The sequence below is a fragment of the Acanthaster planci genome, linkage group LG04 (assembly GCF_054643075.1).
Source record: "Acanthaster planci isolate LZ-2023a linkage group LG04, COTS_SCS, whole genome shotgun sequence".
NCBI classification, from domain to species: Eukaryota; Metazoa; Echinodermata; class Asteroidea; order Valvatida; family Acanthasteridae; genus Acanthaster; species Acanthaster planci.
This window is the reverse complement of record NC_141780.1, coordinates 15,777,441-15,789,826: the sequence shown is the minus strand read 5'-3', so window position 1 is coordinate 15,789,826 and position 12,386 is coordinate 15,777,441. Positions and strand designations below refer to the sequence as shown.

Genomic DNA, 12,386 nt, shown 5'->3' with positions numbered 1-12,386 from the left:
CCATACGAAGCGCGGAATTGGGATGTCACTCGAATGACCATTATACGCACTCATGTTAATAAGTTCTTATATTTGTTTATAGGTTGTTTTTAAATTTATAAAACTAAATTACTCACTGATGAGCGTCCGCTAGCCTTTATTTATGTCTTCTTCAGCATCGAGACGTAATCACTTAATCGTGGAACAATGTCTCCGCCGAGAATGGCGCCCACCTCGGGCATTGTTCTATACAGGCTTGATCCTCAGGTTGCATAAAAAAACCTTGCCAAGGTGTATAATTTAGCCCCATCAAACCTTGATAAAACTTCGACCGTCACTTCTCGCTTGCTTCTCGCGATCGGCAGCGGCAGATCCACCGGTCCCACGCCCCGAGTGCTCCCGAGTTCCGCACGCAACCCCTCTATACCAAAAGGCGACATAAAGGCCAACTTCCGAAGCGTTGTTCTTAATTAACCCCCGGTCGATACCTTTTTGCCTTCGCTAATTCTGGTTGGATGGTATCCGATTACGACATGATGAATTCACGGTTTACTGGCGATGGGAGGGTAACGTTTCACGCATGGTCAGACGCAAGCGGCCTAATTGATTATTTCAAGCACGTGGAGTACCTGTGCGTTCCCAGAGCTTACACTCAATGTGTGGCGGTCGAAAAAAAAACCTTGGAATTGAGTCGGTTCAACGAAAATACCCCTGTCCATCGACCAAATGGAGTGACATTCAAGTTGTAATACAGCGTACAGATAAATCAAAAAGGGCAGGGGGGGTCATAATGCGAAAAACAGTTAATTTAAGGTTCAAAACGTGACCACTTGTCCCAGTGGTTGCATCAAAGATTTTGTATTTGACTTTCCGAAAAATGTGGACTTTCATTCAGTGCAGTCGTAGATGAACGAACGCCACTAAATCTACTGAAGAGATAAAGATAAACATACTTTTGCCACGTCTATGGCAGGTGTGGCAGAAAAGTTGGCCACAAACTCCTTATCGTTGCTTCAAGGCATTCTGAAAGCGTTTGTACACCATGTATTCAAATCAAAGGCTTGAGAGACAGTTCTTAGTGATAATGAAAGAGGTTGGTTTCATGTCATATCCATAACATTATTGATTTGTATACACAATAGGATATGATTAAAATGCAAACTGAGGTGGTGAAACAAACTAATCGACATAAACTGCAGGATGTGGACAACATTTATACCGACTCAGTCTGAAAACTGGAATAATTTATGGGAAAGATTGCCAACCAACCAGGTTCGAATCCCATAATTATGGACTCTCAGTTTTCTGTGTTTTTGTTTTGTTTTGTTTTGGTTTAAGGGGGACTACTTTTTACAAACCACAGGAGTTACAGAGACTTCAAGGGATTAAATTCTCAAAAACAAACAAACAAACACCCCAACACCCCAACAAACAAACTTGATGTAGTAAAAAGATTCCCATAATTTTCAGTAGAGTAAACCAATTGAATCGATTCCAGTGATAAACAGGCCTTGAATATGACCTTTAATGAAAGCAGAGGGTACCGGTAAACCATAATGAATAGTTTAAAGTGAGGTTGACCTGGGGGTCGCTGCTCGCTTCTTCGATTTTAGAGACTCTTCACCGCTTTCACGTCGGACATGATGCTATCTTGAAGAATCGCCTCTTCATCCTACATTTCTCCATACTGTGTTGTTCATTGCTGGATAGCACCTACTTGATATACAAAGCACTCGGGGACAGCGTTGCAATTAATTCTAAAATTGAAAAAGCGACGTAAGTGTGTGCTGAGTGTTTTTACCAATGTGGCGATCATCGTCATCGATCAATTTTTTTTGTGGACCGATGCGCTACGGCACTTGACGAGCTTCATGCGTGTATTTTCCTCCTTAAAAGAACTTTTCTGCAATTCTATTCACCGGCCTTGTGGGATAAAAATGTCCCCACAAGCATCTGTTTTCCCTTGGTAACAAGTGTCCCAACGTCATGCGCATGCCCGCTTTACAATGTTATGGCGCATGCTGTCAAATCAGTCTGAGTCGAACGTCGATCGGGCGAGTTCGTCCAAGAAAGATTAAACGATCCTTGAACTTACGATGAACCTTGTCTCATCGATGTTCGATCGGCAGGTCTGGTTGACTACATGAGTAACTCGGACGAGCGTGCCAGGCCCATGCGTTTCAGTGACACAAACGTTGCCTGCAACTGAGTGTTCTCCCATTTGGATAATACATGTTTACGCACAAATGTTGGTTTGAATAGCCAGTCACGGAAGTCTATAGTGTGACATTTTTACTTATTTGTTTTATTTATCCAGGGTATGCCCAAACAGTTTACTACAACTTGTTTCCATTGGGGCCTATAACCACTCATCAAAAATACATGTTCAATAAAAATAAAGCTTTAAAGTTATATACCTTCACAATTGTTATTCAAAGACTAACACTGTACAGCAAAGCACATGAAACATCAATAAATAAAATTTGTTTAAAAAAACAAAGTGCACGCTAAATGCACAATAACCTAACAACAAAAGTATTACACTGCAACAATGACACTCATGCCTCTTTGGGAAGCTATAAAATCCTACAAAATCGAACACTACGCGAACTTCAATGATCATCGCTTAGATTTCCTATTCGTCTCTATTGGTGCCAACGATACCAATGGAACTTTGGAAGGAAGAACGTGCGCCATAATCGCTCGAAGAGGGCAGTTCAAAATAAGAGTGGGCCGCGCCGTCCATTTTCCTTATTCCTCCATTTGACTAATAAAGAAAGGTAAGAGTTGGTAGCGGGCCTGCCAGCGTAAAGGAAGTGCATAATAATCCTCTCCAATACCCACGCGTCCTTATATACCTTCATTTAGAGCACGCATGACCGACATTGCTCAATGTATACCCCGAGCGTCTCTGACCATACGAGCTCGTGCATTGTTGGTTTAAAAATGTTGGAGTAATGTTACTTTAATGTTACAGACAGTTGATAGGAAGTTAACTTATCAGCTGTGGGCCAGAATCTTACTGTGTAACTTTGAAAAGTCGCTTCTGATATTTTGACTGTCACTACACAACATATTAACTTTGTCCAATTCTCTGCTGATATGCACTTCACCATCAATCCCTCATCAATTAGGGAGGCATCTCCAATCGACAGGAGTCGCACAAGACTTAGTGGTTCCTCAGATGTTGAGCTTGTTCTCGTTCACAGTGCCGTCCGGGTGACAGTGAAGCAGCGGAGTGCAAGGAGGAGAGAGAGAGAGAAGCGAAATGGGTCAACGATGGCTTGGTGCCCAGTTTGTGCAAACACTGCGATGATATCTTGTGTTTGGCTCTCAGCGCCCCACACGCCCTGGCGCCACTCATCTCTCCATCTTTCCTTTCTCCTTTCTTCCGTGCTGCGGTGGAGTGCGCATGACAACGCATCCAGTTGTGGGGATATCCACAGATTCCGGTTTCAGGAGTATTGAAAGAGCCCCGAGACAGTCCTGGAAATGGAGTACATTTGCAAGCGGGGAGTGTTCTGTGCGGAACTCGGAGAAACCTGGGCGCATCAGTGTGGTAAATAGCTCACGGGAATGGGTCATGAGTGGCTGGTACTAAGTGTTTCTCACCCCGTCTGGTCAATACGGCATGTAGGCAAGGTGATCGACCTGCTTTATAGTGCTCCATGTTTGTTCTTCTTTAGAATAGTTGCTACTGAAAGCTCAAGAGCGACAAACGAAACAAGAAAACGGCCATTGACCTTGCCCGGGATGTCGATTTACATTCCCCTTCCCCTAACTTTATTTTGATGGAGAAAGAGTATTTTGAGTGGTGTGTTAAAAGCTAGTGTTTCGAGCTTCAAAATAAAATGGCTGAAACAAACGTCCCTGTACTTTGTGAAATTCTGCCGAGAGTGCAACCTGAAAGACGGAAAGGTGTTTGTTTTTGTCTATCCTTGGAAGACGTTTCCCTGCTGATCGTGAGTTCTGCCTCTGTGTGCACGAGCGTGTCATGATTATGGCATTGTTTAAGCTGGTACAGTCTTTGAGCTCACCGTCACGGTCCACTGTCCTCTTACTTAAAACGCTCTAGCCACTATACATCGAGAGAACAGTAGTTGAAATGCTCACCGGAGTTCAAAGATGCGATCGTAACGCAATCCACTTCTTTTTGCATGAATTGATAACGGCTTCGGTTTCACCTTAATTCGGTGGGTTCATTGGCAGCGAGATAGTTAAATACCCCGGATAACCTGCATAACGAATTTTCAAATGGTAATATGAATTACCGTTATACCGCTGCACGGCTCCTTTGTACAGTGGTGTATTTCAGTAATAAACACTTTAATGCACTCTGTCAAGTGTCTGTAAGTGAAAAGTTGCCAGTAATATTCTGGGCCTCAATTATGGTCTCTGATCATGTTGGCTCCGAATGATGTTCATTGGTACTTATACCTTTCCTGACAGTGATACGACATTAGAATGACGGGCAATCGGAAAAGATATGCCTAAAGCGCATTTGATAAATATCGTGAGTCGTGACCGTGTGCCCTCTCAGAACGACCAGCGAAGAAGTGCCAGTGAGTGCATCATGTTTTATTCGGCAGCCGTTTCTCCCCTCGGGCACTGACCCGAAGCATTTCAGGCATCCAAGGAAACCATCGTTATAACTGTAAGTTGAAAGAGCTCGACACGGCATGAAAACGGCGCAGCGTTGTTCAGAATTTGTAAACTGGAGAAAGGTAACCATTGCCGTCATCTTCTCACCATTATTGCAAAAAGGATATACCGCAGAAAGAAATTTTGAAAAATATTATTTGAACAAAATAAACAATATTAAATTATGCAAACTGGACCCGAACACGTGACAATATCTAAATAATCCTTTTGGTTTAAGTACATCAAATACTACTAAAAGGAATACCTTCTTAAGTTTCCAAACTGAATTAAACATTTCTTAAATGAACTGGCTAAAAATTAGACTCTGCTACAGCCTCGAGCAAAAGCACCCCCTGATCATGGGTCGAAAAAGAGCAGCGTTGGTCGGGAGTGTTCAATTTGTTGATATCGATGCGACAGTGACACGTACATTTCCTAGTCGTTCGAGAACCAGCGAAGTTCAGTTCCGACCAAAGGGGCCTCTGTTGCTTAATTAAAAAAAGCTCCCTCTTGGTCCAACTTGAGGCCCATATGCTGAAGAAACATAACATTTCACGTTGTCTTCTGCAGGTTCTCATGGCGTAGATGGAAGAAACCTTATCAGGGTATGCAGGTGTGTAAGTGTTAACGTATAAGTGTTAAACTTCTAATTTTGATATGAGCTTCTCAATTTACAGATATTATACACTCCTTAATAGAAAATGTATCAACTGTGTGTTTCTTTCACAGGTCCTCGAAAGGGTTTGTGACATTTGTTACACTTACCGCATAAATTTGAATATCTTTATCCGTGTCTTCTGGCAAACCGTTGATCTGATAACGGGTTCGGAAAAAGAGAAAGGAGGTGGGGTTAGCCTTTAATGCAGAGATCAACAACACTGTGGCCGTTCGAGCGTGAGACACTATAGTCAAAGCAGTGTACACTGGAGAAAACGTGTATTTCTGCATGATGGTCAAGGTGAATTTCAAACGTAGAGAGGCAACCTTGTTCATGACCCTGTCCATTCATATTGCCGAACACAATACGTTTTGAATGGTTCAGATTCAACACATTTTCAGTTGAAACCGATCGAGTAGGAGATTTGCCGTACTTTATTATCACCTTTGTTTCTAAGCGTGGCTGATATAAATGCTGAGCAGCTTTATATGACTATTAATTTTGAGCTAAAATAATTATAGCGCTCCACGTGGCAATTTGAAGAGTGTCCAGGGCCTGACACACAACTGATCACCGACCCTTTGTGGGAAAATCAAAGTACCCATGTTCTGAGCAGAGGCTCACTAAGTGTAATTGAGCCCCGAGCGGAACCAGGAGAGGGCGCAATTTTCATGGAGGCTCCTTCAGTGAGGAATTGCACTTTCATGTTCACCAACAATTTTGAAATGCGTTACAGTCGTGTCGATGCCAACAAAATGAACACTCCCGGTCCCCACCAACTTGAACATGGCTCTTTTCAACGGATGAGGGGGTGCTTCTGCTCAAGGTGGACAGTCCTCTCGCTTGAGGTCAATCTGGGTACCGTCCACGTTGTCCTCGCGAACGAGCCTGTCAATACATCCCGGGGGGGGGAACAACACGTCACAATGCCTTGTGGCGAGCAACATCTCAAAAAAGCTTCGAAGGCTTTCGGCCACTGGATTACTGTAGATTGCCAGGGTAACTACAACACCGCTTGTTCACACTGCCGTATGTAATACAACTCAAAAGTATATTTCCAAACCGTGTTATTGCAGACCAGTCTATAAGCTGCTGTAGACAACAATGATAACTATCCAGAAAAATGCCCAAGAATACATCAAACAAAATAAACATAAAATGAAAACGTTCTATTTCCTGGATTTTTTTTCTATTTCTGCCATGTTAACGAATGTCTTTTAGTGTTATTCCCATTCCAAGATGATCACCTTTTAAAACAGTAATGACAAACATTGACATTTTGAAAACTGATGCCTACATTGAATTGTAAAATAAAGCCATGTGGAACGCTCGGTTTTGTCCAAATACCTCCGAAATACAAGCTTACAGTCCTACTGATGGCTTCCCCTCATCTGTCTAGGTTTTTTAGAACCCTCCTATCCACAGACAACAAAAAAGTTATAATGGCAGACATTTTAGGGCATGTAAGTTAAACTTGCACCAATTGGCTGGCCAGCAACCTTGTCCACGAGTCAGCCATCTTGAAATGAAAGCCGGGCAATTCCTTCAAAAACAGCACTGCACTTTCCCATTCTAGGTTAAACGAACAAATGAAATGGATTCTCGGAGGACGCCCACGGTAACTTGTGGAATAAGGCCTTTAATATAGGGCTGCGTTGGAATGTTACGGTTGCGAATGGAGAGAACACCATCGCCCTTTGGAAGCCCAGCCGCACACGGACTGTAGCCACTAGCCGCATAGACGCACGCGTAATACTCCGGCCACAGCCAGACGCTGCGCACGATCCACTAGTCCTAGCCCTTAAGACAACTGCCTGCGTGTTCCCTGCAAGCTAATTACTCCCCGCCAAATTTCAATTTCTACTGTAAAAACAACACATGCAGGTTCTCTGCAGCTTTGCACTTGGCCTATATCGCGCGAGTTGTTAGTGGTCTCTGGCAGCACTCAACGCTACCAAGTGTCGTCGTAAAGAGCCGAACTACAAGGCTCTCGACTACTGCCCAGGTACCGTAGGTGGCTCGGGCTCCCGAGAAATAATTGGCTTCACAGCATATTAGCGTCATAATCTTCACCTTCGTTGGCTTTTCCGTTCTGCCACAGTATTCGGGAAATCATACAAAGAGTCCTGTCTTGTTCCGTGCAGAGCTCGCTATTCACGGGAACTTTGTTGATCATTCCGCGTGCATGCATAAAATTGCTACAATCCTCAAACTATCGAGAAAAAATATGTTCCATGTCGGCCATTTTGGAAGGTTTTTGTCTAAGAAGATAAGTTCATTTTGTTTATTCATCCATTTATTTTTTTGGGGAGGGGGTATCTACACTCATTCATTTGATGTGTTGACGAAAACAATTCGAAATTTTCTACAGGCAGGCATCTGCAACCAAAAACAGTAATCGATCATTAAGAGGAGACAGGTACGCTAGGTCGATCCAGCAGGTATTGTAATTGAGTTACGTTAATCATTGGCACTTGGGGGCCCTTGTTGTCTGAAGGGGTCACTGAGTGGGTTCGGTCACAATTAAAACACTGATCAAGAGGGACGATCACCAGATTTGTTTTCACGGGTAGTAGTAGTGGCGGTGGGGGTGACAGAGGTTTCAAGGGGGAGCGTGCCCACTTGCCCCTTGCCCCCCTCGCTTAGTTACGTCACTTGGTCCAGCAACACTTTTCCCCCGAGACTGCGCTGAACTACAAGCCTTAGGTTCAAAATTTGTTTCACTATGTTTTGTGCAGATCCCGTGCGGAATGATTTGCGGACAGCGATTGCTTGGTAGGTACCTATATTGCTCGTTTCATATTACTCTGACGTAGTGGCTACGTCATGTGGTGGATATGATGGCGTATTTGAAGGGTGTTATGATAAGAAGTTGACGGGGAAGTCGCAGAACGGGTCAATTCCACGTCCTTTATGGAGTTAATGCCTTGTGCGCTAATGTATGGTAAAAGTTGAAAGCTCTTTCATAGTGGATAATATTTGTATTAGAACAATGGAAACGCCTTACGTTTGAAATGGGTTTCCTATAATATTGACATTAACACCATGCAAAGAAAAATGTACAAGAAGTGGAGCCTGAAGTCTGTGTTGGCAAAAAAAAAATTGGCTACTTATTTATCACTTCCAGTAAACTTTCAGATGGTATGGTTTTGATCACCCTTCGTTCATCAAAATCAAGTCAAATCAAATTGCAGTTTATCTCAATCGATCAGAACACATCGGTCTCTGTTCGCATGGAGTACAATTTTCCCTCATCTATTGCTGCCCTTGCCGTCTCCCATTAACTAATTCTCACCCCTACAGCCCTCATTCGGTTTGTTTCCGGCGCACGAATTATGTCTTCTCCCGTCAACTTCTCCATCAGCCCTCAAGGGTCCCCCTCCTCTGGCCGTAGAGGTGAAGCCAGCTCCATGCTCCAGCCCGACTTGGCCTCCGGAAACCGGTCGGGTTCGGCGGTTGGTCCGGCTGTTGAACCGCTCTGGGCACAATCTTTCTCAATTACTCGGCTGTCCGGGGCGGTGAGGTAACTCATCCGTACTCCCATTGGACCCGGAATGACACCGGGTACTCATTCGCCTTTCAGCCGTTAATTTCTAATTCTCAACCGCCATCGGGATCGTGTGGGGGGGGGGTTAGAACTGGCTCCCTGGACCCCAAGCCCCGACTGTCCGCTGGAAATCGTCTCTCTCGACCGAAGGGAAATCAATACTGTTCACTGGCTTTAGAAAAATTGCACGTAGTCTAGAGTTTTGGCGGCGTCATGAGTCGGGATAATTATTACTCGTCGACCGCGGCTGTGGCTTTAAAGCAGTCTTGAAGAAGTAAGGCCTCATTTCCATTTATTTTGTTCTCGTAGTGTTGCGTCAAGGCAACAGAAACACAAATTAAAAAGACTTTGTTTCCCTGGTAACCCCCCCCCCAAGAATTACTTGAACAGATTGTGAATTACCTTCAACCTTCAAAATTCCCCTTTCTTCGTCTTTCCTTTCTCCAAGTTCTCAGTAGCATCCCTAACCTCGGATGTAATAGCCACTTCAAAGCTAATCACCACGTCCGAATCTAATATTGATTGCCTCGCACCTTCAGGACCCTTGACGCGTTAAAGAGCCATCCATTACGTCAAGTAGACGGTATGCGTCTGTCGTACACTATAATAATGATGATGGGCGTGTGGCATTGGCTGGTGATATAGGGCTGTGTAACGATAATCACGTACTCATTAGCACAGTCGTGGCGCCATTTTCTGGTAGTGTGATTGGCTTGTTTGTGTCTGTGTCTTAGGGAGTGAGCATCTACCGACTAATGTCCAGCTTTTGGACAGAAGTTTTAGAAGTTTTATAATCATCTTTCCTGGTGAATTCTACCATGATGTAGGGCCTGCGTATCGCTGGTGCGCTTTGAAGAGAGGCACCCTCAACGGTACCCCCAACCAAATACATTATTGCAAATACCTTTGAGGGGAGGGTTGGTCTTAATGCGTGATTGCTGTTCAAGGTATGTTTACCTATTGTCATTGTACAAGGGTGTATCCAGGGGAGGGGGTTAACGGGGGATGTGATCCCTCCCAAAAGGAGCCCAGAACTTTTAGGCGAATCTATATAATGAGAGAACGGCTAATTTATTCGTGGTTCATTTCATTCCCCTTCTTTCAAATGCAGCCCCACCCTGTCAGCAAGGCCATATTAGGAGGTTACTGATGCATAAGAAAAATCGAAATGTTTGCCCCCCCCCAAAAAAAACATGTCCCCCCCGAAAAAGTCCCCAACCCTGCATATGCAGCAAGGTATGAGACGAAGAGAACCCCCCCTGCTTTGTGTTGGTCATTGTCTCGCAGGAATCTGGGGAATTCTTTTCAGACATCTTGGGGGATGTGTTAAGTAACAATAGTCTGGAATGTGTATAGGGACTGGACATGTTGGGGAGGGGTACCCCTCGGTCTCATTTCTTGCTGGGTATAAACCCCCGAAGTGTTGCTTCTGAATCTGTCTTTGTCTTTGTAACGCGCACCAATGAAAGCCAAATTACGTTTAGAAAAATGCGATAAGAAGCCGTGGCACCAGACGCTTCTGGATCGCGCATTAAATGATACTTTTGTAAATGGCACCCACCTTCAGGGGTTAACACTATACTTCCCAAAAGTACAGCCTGTGCTTGAAGCATAGCTGTTTAATTGATTCAAACTAGAGCGATGCCCGTGGTGTCGATTCTGTGCAAAGAAATGAGCAGGCCTATACCGATGAAGGTCGGGGGTCGACCCTCAGTAACTGCCAGCAGTACTGCCCGATTTACATACGTTTACCGTCGTTTCGGGTTCTGACTGTAAGGTGAAACGTCTCTTGTGTATCGATATATTTGGCGTTCATGCGTTTGTTTCTGGTCACACGAGCCCAAGGGAGCATGGCGAAGATTGCAGTAATGTTCATAAAAATAATATCGTGCCTCAGGGAACCTGCGAGCATGTCCCGCAAAATTTACGTCCAAACCTGCAATCGTTGGGCATCTTTGCCCTACACCATAATTAAAACAAGGTGTCGTACGCGATGACATTGTAATATTAATGATCAGCCCCTCCTTTTCTCCCGAACATCACACATCCTGACAGGCGATGTCGGAGGGGATCCACCAGCGTCTTGAGTAGTCACCGAGCCTGACTACATTCTTCATATCACACCAGGTCGGACGGGTCGCTTCTCGGCCCGGGGCACAAATCGGTGTATGGTGTAAACTGCGCACGGTCCCGTTCCAGTGGAAGCCCCCGCGGAAGACACCTAGTTTAGAGACCCGTATGGAATCGGGACCAAAGATGGGTCAGGTGTCCCCTGAAGGCAAGGTTTCCGGGGGTATATTGCTTTCTTTCATTACTTCTGATATACTATACTAATCAGAGAAATGGTTTTCCGCAGAATTTCGATTTATGTTATTGATTTTTAAAACTCGCTCCGGGAGGGGGTTTTCTTTGCGATTATGCGGGTCCTATCATGCCCAACACGCGGGCATACATTTCTGAAATACTGAAGACGTGCTGCTTCGCGTTGCATTTGCTTTGAATCCAGTCTCTGCATATAAATATTTGGATTATAGTCGGTACAGGAAACTACCCATAGGAAGAGCTCCATGCAGTCTTCCCTCTCTGCTTTGTCTGAAGTTTATATTTAAAAAAAAATGCTATCAGTGTTACATCTGAACTGCAATGTTACTTACATCACACTAATTATATTAGTTTTCCTACTTCGACCCTCGTTTGGAGAGCGACCACGTGTGCTGGAGCTTCTGCTCATGCAAGATGTCAACCCCATACATCATGGCAGTGGTGACGGGGGGGAGGCCGATTTCCGGATGTCCGGAAATCGGACACTTTTGATACTTTTATTTCACTTTGGAAGGGATGTCTAGTCTGGAGATAGGCGCATATGTACAGAAATTCCATCAGTTTATACTTCCAGTAAGCTTGTACCTCATCCCAAGTCATCGTAGGCATTGTTTGCTCTCTGGTGAAAGAGAAACTATAAGAGTCCAAGCGAAAACAATAAGTTAATTTCAACGTATCAGAATTGTTAAAGTGATGTACGAAAAAGACCCACTCCCATCGTATTGATGCACGACGCTGTCAAAATTACTCTGCAGGACTTTCTTTCGTCGGCCCTCTTTCTAATCCCTATACTGACCACTATCATCCGAGACCAAGACAACTATGACCGCCGTACTCGAGCTGTTGGTATATTCCGAAGCCTGTCAGGTTCCAAGTGTTTGTTCCCCGAACACAACGGCCGTGACATTTAAAAGAGCCCTACTGTTTGTCATGGGAGCCAGCCTTGTTATCTATCGCCTGTCGACTCTCCATCGTGGTTGATTCCTCGGGCAAGGAAAATGTAAAACAAGGCCTCAAAAAGAACAGCATCCCAAAGGGCTTAAGGTTAATCAAATTGTCTTACTTAGAATTTGTTCATCTACTCATTGTTAAAGCATTAACACTTTTTTGTATGGCAAGCGAATTACCTATAGACACAGAAATGATCGATGATTAAAAAACATCTAAATCTCAGCAACAATCTTGATGATTAAAACTACAAACACAAACACGACACATTCGACAAAAACAACCACATAC

General features: G+C 44.2%; 1 protein-coding gene across 4 annotated transcripts in view; it reads left to right on the top strand.

Annotated features, from left to right (window-relative positions):
• The window catches only part of LOC110974009 (histamine H1 receptor-like), a 117,879-nt gene that overhangs the window by 36,954 nt on the left and 68,539 nt on the right, over positions 1 to 12,386 (top strand). The gene's annotated exons all lie outside the window — the stretch shown is intronic.